Here is a 14949-nt window from a genome sequence, read left to right on the forward strand (position 1 = left end):
CAGCGCCGAGTGGATAGCTTTCCATGGGAATCGCTCTATGGATAGGCTTCCCTCACAATGGATAGCTTCCTCACCATGGATAGCTTCAGTCCTATGGATAGCTCAGCGCATGGAAGCTTCAGCGCCAGATAGCTTCTCCTATGGATAGCTTCAGCACCATGGATAGCTTCAGCGCCCATGGATAGGCTTCGAGCGCCATGGATAGCTTCACGCCAATGGATAGCTTCAGTTCCTATGGATAGCTTCCTCACCATGGATAGCTTCCGCCCTATGGATAGCTTCCGCCTATGGGGATAGCTTCCTCACCATGGATTAGCTTCAGCGCCATGGATAGCTTCAGTCCTATGGATAGCTTCCGCCCTATGGATAAGCTTCAGCACCATGGATAGCTTCAGCGCCATGGATAGGCTTCAGCGCCAATGATAGCTTCAGTCCTATGGATAGCTTCAGTCCTATGGATAGCTTCAGCACCGATGGATAGCTTCCAGCACCATGGATAGCTTCAGCACCATGGATAGCATCAGGTAGCTCGATGATGCTCGTCCAGGATAGCTTCAGCACCATGGATGCTTCAGCACCATGGATAGCTTCGAGCACCATGGGATAGCTTCAGCGCCATGGATAGCTTCAGCGCCATGGATAGCTTCAGCGCCATGAGATGCTTCAGTCATCCTATGGATAGCTTCCTCACCATGGATAGCTTCCGCCCTATGGATAGCTTCCGCCCTATGGAATAGCTTCCTCACCATGGATAGCTTCCTCACCATGGATAGCGTCCGCCCTATGGATAGCTTCGCCCCATGATGGCAGGCATGATAGCTCAAGTTCCTATGGATAGCTTCCTCAACCATGGAATAGCTTCCGCCCTATGGATGCTTCCGCCCTATGGATAGCTTCCTCACCATGGATACTTCAAGCGCCATGGATAGCTTCAGTCCTATGGATAGCTTCCGCCCCATGGATAGCTTCCGCCCCTATGGATAGTTTCAGACACATGGATAGACTCAGCACCATGGATAGCTTCCCAGCACATGGATGAGCGTTCATTTCCTATGGATAGCTTCCTCACCATGATAGCTTCCGCCCTATGGATAGCTTCCTCACCAAATGGATAGCTTCAGCCGCCCATGGATAGCTTCCGCCCTATGATAGCTTCCTCACCATGGATAGCTTCAGCTTCATTCCTCTCCTCTTTTCTCTCCCCTCTCTCTTTCTCTCCTGTTTCTAGGCAAGGCAGACGCCCTCATGCTGGCCGTCAGCCATGGTCGTACAGCCATGGTGCGGTTGCTGCTGAGCTGCCAGGCTGACCTCAACATTCAGGACAAAGACGGTTCAACCGCACTCATATGTGCGTGTGAGCACAGTCACGTGGAGATCGCTCGGATACTACTCGAGTCTGACCACGTGTGACACCAGCCTCACAGACAAGGTAGGTACACACACATGCATATACACACGCATAACACACATAATGTGAACAAACACACACTTGGACGCTCACACAGACATGCACAGACATACACTTTGGACTTCCCAAAACATTGAATGTCAAAACAACCCAACAGTGCCACCATCTGGCTAAACGGTGAAGTGCATAATTTCTCATGTTCATTGACATGTTGAATGACAACACAGGCTCTCAGAGGATGTCACATCCCCTAGCCGCACAGCTGCCGGGAGTTGACCAGAAACACACTGTTTTCCTCCACAGAGTGATAGCAGAATGGCAGACAGATAAGGCAGGAATTAGCTGCTAGGTTAAAACTGTTTTGGGAGCTGTCTGTCTGGTTTGAAACAGTAATGAATCCCTCTTAGAAGGTATTATACTGTACTGGATGTGTAGAGGTGGCTGTGTGTGAATGGCTCGGGATGGGGCTATGCCTAGAATCAAGACGCTTCTTTAAGGCCTCCAGGGCAGTCGGACAGGGGGCTAAAGTAGACCCTGGAAACCCAGACAGAGCTGTCTGGGCTGGGCTGTGGCTGAGACAGATAGGTTAAATAATTCACTTCTAATCCGAGGATACCTCTTTCTACGATCCTCTCTCATGGCCAGAGATGGTATTACTCTGCTCTCACTCTTTGGTCCCACATTATCTCACTATGGGTTATTTTCTTCATGATATGATTGGTTGTCGCAACCAGAAATMTKCTTGACTCACCGTTGTCAGGGCGCTGGCAGGATATAGCTCATCAGTCGAGGTTGCAACACCAGGAATTAACAAGTGTAGCGAATTCGGCATTTTCTACCAAGAATGAACATATGTCTCCTGAAATGGCAAGCATCCTTACTGTTAAAAATCAAGTCAAATTCAATCAAACCCAATTTTATTCATCATATGTACAGAATACAGGGTGGTGTAAACAATGCAATTAAATGCTTACTTGCAAGCTACCTCTCAACTTAGCCCTTGTGTCATACAGCATGTCTTGGGGGTATGATATTTGTGCGTCTAACTTTCTCACTCATCATTATTTYCAATTCATCAGGATTATCCATAATCCTGGAAGCATCCACATTAATGTAGAAGTGTTTAGAAACATGTTTTATTCTCATTTACAATAAGTGACTCCAAAATGACACAATACATTATTTAGCAGTAATTTCTATTGGGRACAAAATAATSTGAAACYCAACCAAAACAAAGAGGAAAAGTCACAAGCGTGGTGTAATCATTGTGTTCTAGTAATATGGGACCAAATACTAAWCTTCTGGCTACTTTAATACACATAAGTCAATTTATCCCAATACTTTTGTTTCCTCTTAAATTGGGGGACTATGTAGAAAAAGTGGTGTAATAAAAAGTGGTGTGACATGGATGAAAACACCCTGAAATTAAAGCTGACAGTCTGCATTCTGTATCATTTCAAATCCAAAGTGCTGGAGTACAGCCAAAACATTTCACTATCCCAATACTTTAGATGGAGTATTTGGCTGTTTTGACTGCCGGAGCCAATTCAGACTTTAAAAAGAACATATATGATCCATGGACTAAGGAGTAACGTTAGCCAGTACAGGAATGTAGGACAGGGGACTYACTGATGGACTGGCGAGCACAGGTGTGGAGGACAGTATGGAATAATTCTAGAATAACATTTCACAAAGAGAAATGCGTTGCTGTTTGTATTAAATATAAAAGCTGCATTAGATTATTAATTAAATMATATTGCCATTACCAGTGTATTTGCGTAGAACAGTGTAAGGAACCATATGTTCCAACTGATGACCTTCCTACTGCACTTGGGACATTAAAGGTATTCTGCTGCAACATAGTAGGATCCGTCCACATCCACACCCTGCCTGATCTTCTGGTGGAGTCCAGATGAGGTCAACTCTCCCCTCTCACAGTCAGAATGTGGGTATAGAGCTTCACCTGACACAGCCCTGCTCCACACTCTTTTAGTAGTTTTTGTCCAATAAATCCTGGAATCCTTACTGTCCGTTAAGACAAGGCTTCCATTTGGCAGTTTGCTGAAGCTGGCTCCCATGTCTGCTGTGAAAATAAGAGGGACAGTTTGTGTTTAATAAGCATAAATGATATACATTTTAATGACAGTGAGCAGATTGGATTAATGGATGGAACAATAAAATGAAGTGTATAAACTCTAACTACCTATGTTGTTATCTCTAGCTWCTTGCTAAAGGACATTTCTAACCACAAACAGACACCAGCATAAGCAAGAGAATAAGATATCGCTCGGGCCTTTTAATTCATAATTAACATGATGACCCGTCCCTAGCCTATGTTATATCAAGACAGTGTTTGCCCAATAGCTATGTCTAGTCCAATTAATAAAAAGAGAAAAGGAGAGGTTTGCTGATGCTGAGTGACAAAGCACAACTACAAGCTATACAAACCACACTTTGTTTAGATAGCTAGCTGCGGCAATAAGAAAATAATAACTGGAGTTTAGTTAGTGGGGTTAACAGACTATTTTGATAGTCAAGAGTCATGGACGTTAAGCTAGCTAACGTTACGTTACTTCGATAACCTGTGTCAGTGTCAAAACACCAGTTTACTAACGCGTTAGATAGCGTTACTGTCGCACTGTAAATCCGTGCTAACATATTACTGAAGCCTAATACACTGATATTACCTGCTAGATATTCCGATCGATGATCAATGAAAATAGCAGAGGCAATTTTTTGGAGCTAACGTTACTTCAGAAAATAAAGATAACTGGCGAACAAAATGACCTAAGAGGAAATATATTTTTACATGGTCCTCTTGACTAGAGTTTAAAGGTCCCGTCATAGCCCTATCCACATTGGTCAATTATTGGTTACCTGTTGGTTGCACAMGCAACTCAGATTGGTTGGCGAGTGCAATTCTTGGTTACTTCTTGGTTGCAGACGGCGATATGATTGGTTGTCGCAACCAGAAATTTCCCCGACTCATCCTTGTCAGGGCACTGGCCCGCTGTGGCAATGGCCTTTGTGTGGTGTAGATTTGAGCTGTGTGGCTCATTACCCAGGTCTCATGTTTCTGAGGGGAAGGGGTCTTAAGTACACATCCTCTGGCTTGTGGAGAGGGCAGTATTCACTCTTCAGACATGATTGAACCCACAACGTTTTTATCTATACACCCACTCTCTCTCTCCCCCCACACCACTCTTCTCTCCCTCTCCCCCACACCACTCTCGTCTCTCCTCTCCCCACACCCACCTCTTCTCTCCCCCTCCCAACCCCACTCTCTCTCTCTCTCTCTCTCCTCACCCCATCTCTCTCTCTCTCTCTCTCTCTCATTGTCTTTAGGATGGTCAGAGTGCTCTTTCGGTTGCGGTGGCGGCCTCCCACAGTGAGCTAGTTGACCTTCTGAAGACCCATTCTGACTCCACCACCCAGGCCTCTAACCTCTCCTCCACCACCACCTCAGCCACCATTATCACCACCACCATCGCCTCTCTCCTCTGAGTCCTCTCCAGAATCCCCTCTCTAACCACTATCCCACCCCAACACCGGACTTTCCCACCCTAGACCCACCATAGCCCGGACCCCATTCGCCAGACCCAACCATACCCCAGAACCCGTGGAGGACAGACAAAGGCTGTATTCACCACCACTCAGCTCACAGGCCTACCGGACCTGTGCTGCAAGGAACCAGAATAACACACATTCTTCACATTTCTGCCAATATTCCGTGGGCGGGACTCTGGAGTTATGTATCAACCGTTTGGCAGCCAGCCAATCAGAGAGGGACCTGTGTGTGTCAATCAAAGAACCCGTAGCCGTGGCGACAGTGGGGATCGACASGTGATCCATGAAGAGTGCAGAAAGACAACAGAAGGATGATGGATTGATGCTTTCCAAAAAAAAATGCTCTTCAGGCAAAAATCACACATGATCTACCTTCAAAATGTGTCATYATATTATCAATAATATGTTTTTTCTTCCTTTTTATTCCATTGATGACATTACTATTATTTTATATTTGGACATAAGCCATTTATTAAACCATAAAGTCAATGTTATAATAGCGTTTTATCAGATACACAAACTATATTTATTTTGCGTTGCACTTTGTTTTACTCTGTTTGATTGATATTCACACTGTACATATCATATCCATGCTTGGTTTGTTTTCATCAGTATGACTTAACGATTGACTCACTGGGARGTCTTCCAACATGAAGGGTGTATAGTAGGATGCAGCATGCAGCAKTATAATAACAAAAGGCAGAATCTTCCGAAGCTACTAAACTGCAGTATGTTGTAGWAACTCTCCACTTACTACTCTTCTCAACTATCTACAACTATTTTTCTCTTTCTCGCTCTCATGCACTAGCCTGGTCTCAGAGCGTTTCATATGTTTCTGTCCGTACAGTAAATCCTAGACACTCCATTTAGTATATGTTACGTTTCGTATGGTATGTATTCAAATGTGGTTATCCATCACCCATATCGTATGATATATTACAAATTACAATTCATATTATATGTTACGAATTTTCATAACAAACAATATTTAATGAATTTGCTAAACGTACGATATGTAACGAATTCTAGCTAGGTGGCTAATGTTAGCTAGCGCGCTAACATTAGCTAGGCTAGTGGTTAGGGTTAATTATTATTATTACATTTTTTACTTTTACCCCTTTTTCTCCCCAATTGGTAGTTACAGTCTTGTCTCATCTCTGAAACGCCCCTACGGACTCGGGAGAGGCGTAGGTCGAGAGCCATGCYTCCTCCGAAACACGACCCTGCCAAGCCGCACTGCTTCTTGACACACTGCTCGCTTAACCCGGAAGACAGCCTCACCAATGTGTGTCAGAGGAAACACCGTCCAACTGACGACCGAAGTCAACTTGCAGGCTCCCGGCCCGCCACCTTCCCTTAACCCGGACGACGCTGGGACAATTGTGCGCCGCCTCATGGGTCTCCCAGTCATGGCCGGCTGTGACACACTACCCGGGGCTGTCGTGATGCCTTAGGCTGCTGCGCCACTCGGAAGGACAGGGTTAGGTTTAAGTTTAAAGGGTTAAGGTTAGGGTTAGAGGAAGGGTTAGCTAAAAGGGTTAAGGTTAGGTAAAGGGTTAGTTAAAAGGGTTAAGGTTAGGGTTAGGGTAAGGGTTAGATAACATGCTAAATAGTTGCAAAATATTTGTAAGTAGTTGAAAAGTTGCTAATTAGCTAAAATGCTAAAGTTTTCAGCAATGAAATTCGAACTCACAACCTTTGGATTGCCAGACGTTTGTGTAATACACTCACCCATCCACCCCTAGACGTTTGTGTTATACACTCACCCATCCACCCCTAGATGTTTGTGTTATACACTCACCCATCCACCCCTAGAACGTGTGGTGTGTGATAGCAGCTCGACTCCATTATCTAGCCGCACGCCTGCTTGAGTGTTTCGCACGTTATACACGTGCGACCCATCCAGCAGCCCGTGAGAACTGTTGTGTAGTGTAATAGCACATCAGCGAGCGATGCCCACCCCTAGGATGTTTGGTGTAGGACACTGCAACGCCATTTTCCACGCCTAAGATTGTGTTGTGTGTTATTAGGCAACTCAGCACGCATCCAGGCGCGCCGTTTAGACGTCTTGATGTGTATAACAACTCACAGCATGGGTCGCACGCCCGTAGATGTTTTGGTGTTAATGACATGGCACCGCAGTTGGGCCGTCTTTGCCTTAGGATGTTGTGTGGTTATAGGCCCACTTCACGCCATGCCACACCGCTAGGATGTTTGGTGTTATAGCACTCACGGCCCAAATCACAGGCCGCGTGAGAGTGTTTAGTGTGTACTACACTTCACCTGGCGCGATGCCACCCCTAGATGTTTGTGTTAAATAGCATTCCACGCGGCATTCCCACCCCTAGATGTTTGTGTTATAGCAGCTCACCCATGACCACACCGGCCTAGATTGTATTAGCGTTTATAGCATTCTGATCCACCCAGTGCCACCCTAGATGTTTGGTGTGTTATAGCACTTCTGCAGGAGCCATGTGCCTAGCAGGCCCTAGGTAGTGTTTTGTGTGTATAAGCAGCTTCACGCGCCAGTGCCACTGCCTAGATATTGGTTTGTGTTTATAGCAGGCTCAGCGCCATCCACGCGCTAGATTGGTTATGTGTTATACACCTCAACCCATCACCACGATGTTTGGGTTGGTGTCTATGTACACCTCACGAGGCTCTAGTCGCAGACCCCTAGGATGTGATTGGTGGTTATACATCTCACGCCATCGGCCGCCCACTAGATGGTTTGTGGGTTTAATAGCCACTCAGCCGCACTCCACCCCCATATGATGTTGTGTCGTTATGGAGCACTACGACCATGCCAGCTCCCCGTAGACCGTGATTGGTGTTATATAGTCACTGCACGGGCTCATTGAGGACCGCTCACCTAAGATGTATTGTGCTTACTACACTCACGCTCAGTGGGACCGACCCGGCTGAGATCCGTGATGTTGGTTTATAGGAGTCACTCAACCGCAATGTCGCACACCCTAAGGAATGTTATGTGGGTTGGAAGTAATGCAGTGGGGTCGCATCCCGAGTCCACGGTCCGCATAGACCGTTACTGGTGTTATAACAACTGCAGCGCCAATGCCAGCTCGCCATATGATGGATTTGTGTTATATGGCAGCTCACGTCGCACACCCCTAAGATCGGTTGTGTTGTTATACAGCTGCAGACAGGAAGATATACCATGTTCCGCCCTCATAGATGTTATGCTGGTTATAGGAGCGACTCAACGGGCCTCCATCCCCGTAGAATGGTTTGTGTTAATAGCACTTCACCATTCCGCGGCGCCTGAGTAATGTTTGCGTTGATGACATACGTCAACGCGCATACCGCCCCTCTAGGATGTTTGTTGATTATAGGACACTCACAGCCATACCACGCAGCCTAGGTGACGTTTGTATGTGTATACTACTCACCCATCCACACCCGTAGATGGTTTGGTGTTATACACGTCACCTCATCCACTCCCTAGATGTCTTGGAAGTGTTATAGCAGCATCACCGGCCATGCCATCAGCGTCCCGTGATGTGGTTGTTGTTATAGCACTGCGACGGCGCAGTCCGCACCTAGATTTTGCGTTATAGCAATCAGAGGCCCATCCACCGCCTAGAACCGTTATGTGTTATTGACACTCAAACGCATGCCAAACGACCTAAGAGACGTTTTTGTGTTAAATGAAGGCACTCACCCATCGGCGCGCCCTAGAGTGTTTGCGTTAAATACGCCAACTGCAGCCTCCATACCACACCCTAGATGTTTGGTGTTAGTAGCACTCACCCCATGCACACCCCTAGATGTTTGGTGTTAGTACACTTCCAGCCATCTACCCCGTAGACAGTTTGTGTCTATAGCACTACATTTTAGACCGCCATCCCGCCCGCTAGATGTTTGTGGTTAATACACTCACGCCTACCCGCCCTAGACGTTTGTGTGTTATAGCACTCACCACCCCTGAGTCGTGTAAGCGTTCACCATCCACCCTAGATGTTTGTGTTATAGCATCCTAGTCGTTGTAACATCCCCCATCCACCCGGTAGATGTTTGTAGTTTACACTCAACCCATTCCACCTGAGATGGTTTGCGATTATACATCCAGCTATCACACCCCCTAGATGTTTTCGTGTTATAACACTCACTTACCCCACTAGACGTGTTTGTGTTATACCATCACCGCATCGCCACCCTGAAGATGTTTAGTGTTATACATACCACCCATAGCCCACCCCTCTATGATGTGTTTTGTGTTGAATATATGGTCACTCACAGCATCCACCCCCGTAGTATTTTGTGTTATAGGCACCATCACCCATCCACCCCTAGATTGTTTGGGTTAGTCACCCACCCATCCGCCTAACTAGATGTGTTTGTGTTTCATAACGAGCGTCACCCATCCACCCCTAGATGTTTTGTGTTATGAACCAGCCATCTAGCTTTTCATACGCTACCCCATCCGCCTAGATGTTTGTGTATACAACTCACGCCATCCACGCCTAGATTTTGGTTATACACGTCCCCAATCGCATGCCCTAGATGTTTGTGTTATACACTGCCGGCCAATCCATGCCCATAGACGTTTGTGTATGTACTAACACACACCACATCGCACTAGAGTATTGTGTTATACACCACAATTCCCACCCTTTAACGTTTGATGTTAATAACTCTACACTTTATCACATCCCCTAGTTTTCGTAAAACCTCGCATGCCTCCCTAGATGTTTGTTGTTACAGCTCCACACCATACCGCCCCTAGAGTGTTTGTGGTTATAACACTCACCCAGTTCCCCCTAGATGCATTTGTGTTATACACTCACCCATCCCCCCCTAGATCGTTTGTGTTATAGAAACACTGCACCACCCATACCGCCCTAGATGTTTGTGTTTATACACTCACCATAAGACACCTTCAGATGTTGTGTTTGACACTCCCACATACCATCCCGCCTAGATGTTTGTGTTTATGTACACTCACCCATTAGCCCGCCCTAGGAATGTTTGTGTGTATAACACTACACACTATCCAGCCCCTAGACGTTTGTGGTTATAGAACTACCCAAATCCACCCGTAGATTCGTTGTAGTATAACTAACCAGCACGCCATAAACCGCCCCTAGATGTTGTGCGTTATACAGCTACACCCATCCACGCCGCTAGATTGTGTTGTGTTATAGGCAAGAGTTCAGCGTCCATACCACCGCGCTAGAGGTGTTTGTTGTTATACAATCACTCCATCCACACCCTAGAACGTTTGTGTTATACACTACACCATCAACCGCCCGTAGATGTTGGTGTTATACACTCACGCCATCCACCCGTAGATCGTTGTGTGTGTTATACACTCATCACGCTCCATCCACCGCCTAGAGTTTGTTGTAGTACAGCTACACCTACACCCCTAGAGTATTGTGTTATAGCACTCGAACAGCCCAGCAACTAGCTGTTGCGTTAACACCACTCTCGATTTCTCTACTCGGTTTGTGTTTATAAGCACTGCACCGATTCCGCCCATAGATGTTTGTGTTATATGGCACTACCACCACGCGCTGTAACATCACACCCTTAGTAGTTTTGTGTTATAACACCATACCACCCTAGAGTTTGTTTACCTCAGCCATCCAACCCGTGAGAGATGTGCGTATCAACATGACTAGATGTTTGTGTATATACAGTCTACCAAGTCCACGCCCTAAGATGTTTGTGTTATACACTCACTCCATACCCACCCCTAGATGTTTGTTGTTATACACTCACATCCATCCACTAGATGTTTGTGAGTTATACACTCACTGCACATCCACCACCTAGATGTTTGTGTTATTACATCCACCCATCTACCCCACGACCAACCTTTTTTTGCCTTAAGTAACCATCTGTCTTATGTAATCATATCATACTAAATTGGGTGTCTCGGATTTACATACCAGAATATATACGAAATGCTCTTGAGACCAGTGGCATGCAGCACACTGCACAACACACACACACACACACACACACTCTCCACTCTCTTCCACTGTAATGTATCATCCCTGTTGTCTGCCTGCTTTATAGGATTACAAATCAAATAATGTATGCAACCAAAATCGCTACAAAATGCACAAAGAATGTCAGTTTTACATTTCCAGGAATCCAGATAGCATTCAGCAAGCCTCCTAAGGAACAACACTCACAGCCTTTTGCACAGGAAGCAACCAGTTGGAATCTCTCCATTACTGCCAGACTCTAGTAACATTGTTCTCTACTGTCCTCTGCAGTCAGTGTATGTTACACAGCTCCTTCTCCATTGTGGAACACAAATGCAAGGTTTCACTGCTAGAAAGTAGAAAATGTTGTTGTTAGGGGATTGTGCCTCTCTCTTCCACCCAATTTTCTCTGTGGTGTAGAACAACAGGGCACTGGTGCAGAGAAATGACATGAGAATATCCATAGTCTGGCCTATCAGACAATTAAGAGGTCCCAAAGGAGGTGCTGTACTCACCAGCGGAGTGGTTGCTGTCTCTCTTTCTCACCTGTTATCACAAGGCAGGCCTAGGAGCTGAAGACTGACCTCAACTTGGATTAAGGTCTATATGGAAACCTTAAGCTGTACATACATATTCAGTATTGTGGAAAGTATATCTGGTATGGTCTGACATTTGCTCTTAAATATATTTAGTATATATATTAAATGCTATATTTTATACAATATACAGTATATGCATGGGCCAATAGTCCAATGATTGTGTTGGAAATAGTGTGAATTTATTGGTTCTCGATGCTGGATGTATATATAAGCTAATTGGTCTACTTTTAAAAAAGCAATGTAACTTTTCATTGGTTGGGTGGTACAGTTCGTCTCCGCGTATTTCATTGGACAAAGCTGTGTGCTGTACTGGTGTCAACGAGGCTGACTGTTGTGAGGACTGTACTTTACATTAACAATTCAGATGAAAACAGCTGTAACCTGCCTGTATATTCTTATCCTACTATCAAATTGACTTGTATGTTAACCATTTTACAAATCAAAGAATTGCTTTCAAATAAAAAGAAGAACTTTGAAACTGCTGTGATGTGAAGTTTATTATGTCATGATTCAAAGGATGTATATTAGCCTCTGTACACTATTAATGGATAAGAATCAATCCACATGGCGGAAGATCCGCATTATAGCGAGATTGAAATGTTAAAGGTCAATTTCCAATTAAAAGCCGGCATATGTAGTGTTTACGCGTAAATGCAGTCTCTGCAAACATTGTCTTTACATTTCAATCGCACATTACTACGGATCTTCCGTGATACGGATTGAATCTAGGCCTTTTTACAAAGGATTTGTAGTATACAGAGCACCCCAGCTGGCGCTAGCACAAGCTTAGCCTCGCCCTCATGTGGGGTGCCTAAGAATCTAGCAAGCAATGCTACGGGTAGCGGTACGTATCAAACAGGTCAATTGTTAGCCAATCAAGTAGGGTTGGAGCTATGGTAGATAGCTAATTGGTCAGCGTCGCGCGGTCAACGATATCGGCGGAGGATGTGTGAGTAACATTTCCGCTTTCCCCAACTTTAAGTCCTGTCCTGTTCGCAGGTAGCCCTCGCCACATGCTCGCATCGCCGCAAGCGGATCCACGCGCCCACTCGTTCTCTTCACTTTCCTTCCATTGGAAAGTGATGGCATCCGATGTGTCCACCGGCATGGAATGCAGCTTGCCTAGTGTAAAGCTGGGTTCGTTAGTCTCTAGATAGGACTGAATTAGTGCAGGACGTTGTTTATTTTCCTCTGTATTTTCTGTGTGAAGTGGTCCATCTAGGAACACAGACCTCACAGGACATATGAGCTCGTCCGCGCTGCCGCGACCGAGAGTCACAACAGACCTTGCTACATGAGCACTGTTACTCTGCTGGCCAGACGAGACGCGTTCACCCTCAGGAACAGTCACAGATGACATGAAAGGCCATGATGTCAGCTGGCACTACAGCTAAGGGGTTTCAAAATTTATTCCACAGAGGATTTTTTTTTGGTTTTTATCCTTATTCAATTAAGACCTAAACAAAGCAGAGCGCGAGGGATGTCACATTGACTAATCCGTTGACCTGTCATGTAATCATCAAGTACAAGTGAGGAGAGAAAACTCGCAGAGGAGCAATCGGTTCCTTAGCGCATGGAATGCAAGTGAAGACGTGTGTGTGTAGTAAAAACTAGCTTGCACAGCAGATGGCAAGATTACTGCTATACGGATAAAGAGCGAGTGTGAGGGTGTGCTTCTCAGAATGGCCAGCATGTTTAGTCAACAGTAGAAAACCTTTGCTGTTAATAATATAAGAATGTTAGGCCTACCTTAAAAATAAAAACAAACAAAGATTAACGGTTGAATGCTAAGCAGCCTATCATAAGTCCAGGTATGCAGAATCAGGGCCTCATTCACCTCCAAGCCACTGAAGGAGCAAATGGTAAACGATGCCCATTTACCGTCTCCGTACGCCTCTCGCATGCGCGGCGGCTGAACGCGTATAGAACACGTCTCCGTCTCACTGCTGCGCTACACTATGACACATATACGGCTCATGACGCGAGTGCTAAACCGTATAGAACACGTCTTTACCTCTCATGGCAGCTGCGCTGCTAACCGTTAAATAGAAGCGACGTCTTTAGCCTCTCCATGCGCGGCTGCTTAACGCGGATAGAACACGTTCTTTACCTCTCCATGCGGACGGCTGCCGGTAACCGTATGAACGAGGCGTCTTTACGCTCTCCACTAGCGCTTGCTGGCCGTTACCGGTAAGAACCGTTTACCGTCCATGCTGCGCTAAGACTAAAACACGTTTTACGCTCTCCCATGCAGCAGCTGCTACCGTTATAGACACGTCTTTACCTGCTGCCATGCTCGGCAGTGGCTAACCGTATAGAACGAGCGTCTTTACCTCTCCATGACTGCAGGCTGCTAACCGTATAGAAAACACGTCTTTACCTTCTCCATGGCTGGCGGCTGTCTAAACTCGTATAGAACACGTCTTTAATCCGTCTCCATGGCCTTGGCGCTGCTAACTAGCTGATAGCATACACGTCTTTACCTCTCTCATGCTGCGGCTGGCTAACGCGTTATAAGAACAACGTTCTTTACACTTCTCCAGGCTGCGATGCTGCTAACGCGTATAGGAACACGTCTTTACCTCTCCTTGCCCCACCGTAAGCACGTCTTTACTCCTGCTGCGGTAACCGAGAACACGTTTATTCATGGCGAAGTATAACACGTTTTACCCCCAGGCTGCTGTACCGTATAACACGCTGTCTCTCCATGCAGCGTGTGCTAAACCGTATAGAACACGTACTATTACCCTCTTGCCATGCATGGCGGCTTGGCTAACCGTTAGAACACGTCTTTAACCTCCGCACTGTCCTGGTACTATTAGAACAAGGCTTTCATCGCCATGCTAGCGGCTGCTAACCGTATAGGAAAGCGTCTTTGACCGTCTCCATGCTGCTGGCGGCTGCTAACCGTAGTAGAACACGGATCTTTACCTCTCCATGCGCAGGCGCTGCTATACCGTATAGACACGTAGCTTTAACCTATCCCATGCTGCGCTTGTCCGTATGGTAGAACACGTCTTTACCTCTCCATGCTGCGGCTGCTAACCGTATAAACCCACAGTCCTTTACCAGTCTCCATGCAGCAGAACTGCTAACCAGTATAGAACAGTCTTTACCTCTCCAGCTAGCGCTGCTAACGCGTATATGAACACGTCTTTACCTCTCCATGCTGCTGACTGCTAACGTATAGACACGTGCGCTTTACGCTCTCCATGCTGCGGCTGCTAACGCGTATAGAACGATACGTCTTTACGTCTCCATGGCTGCAGCCTGCTAACCGTATAGAACACGTCTTTTTAGCCTCTCCATTCCCTGGCGCTGCTTAACCGTATAGAACACGGTCGTGTTGACCATCTCCATTGCAGACTGGCCTGGCTAAACCGTATAGAGACAAGTCTTTACCTCTCCAATAGCAGCT

The 14949-nt window shown here is 46.1% G+C and overlaps 1 long non-coding RNA gene across 1 annotated transcript; it reads left to right on the forward strand.

Annotated features, from left to right (window-relative positions):
• The first annotated feature begins 1228 nt into the window (after positions 1-1228).
• LOC111975384 (uncharacterized) lies at positions 1229-6783 on the forward strand. Its single transcript, XR_002878837.2, has 2 exons — positions 1229-1429; positions 4754-6783. It is a non-coding gene; the product is annotated as an uncharacterized lncRNA (long non-coding RNA).
• Positions 6784-14949: the final 8166 nt, after the last annotated feature.

This window comes from Salvelinus sp. IW2-2015, linkage group LG16 (assembly GCF_002910315.2).
Source record: "Salvelinus sp. IW2-2015 linkage group LG16, ASM291031v2, whole genome shotgun sequence".
Lineage (NCBI taxonomy): Eukaryota > Metazoa > Chordata > Actinopteri > Salmoniformes > Salmonidae > Salvelinus > Salvelinus sp. IW2-2015.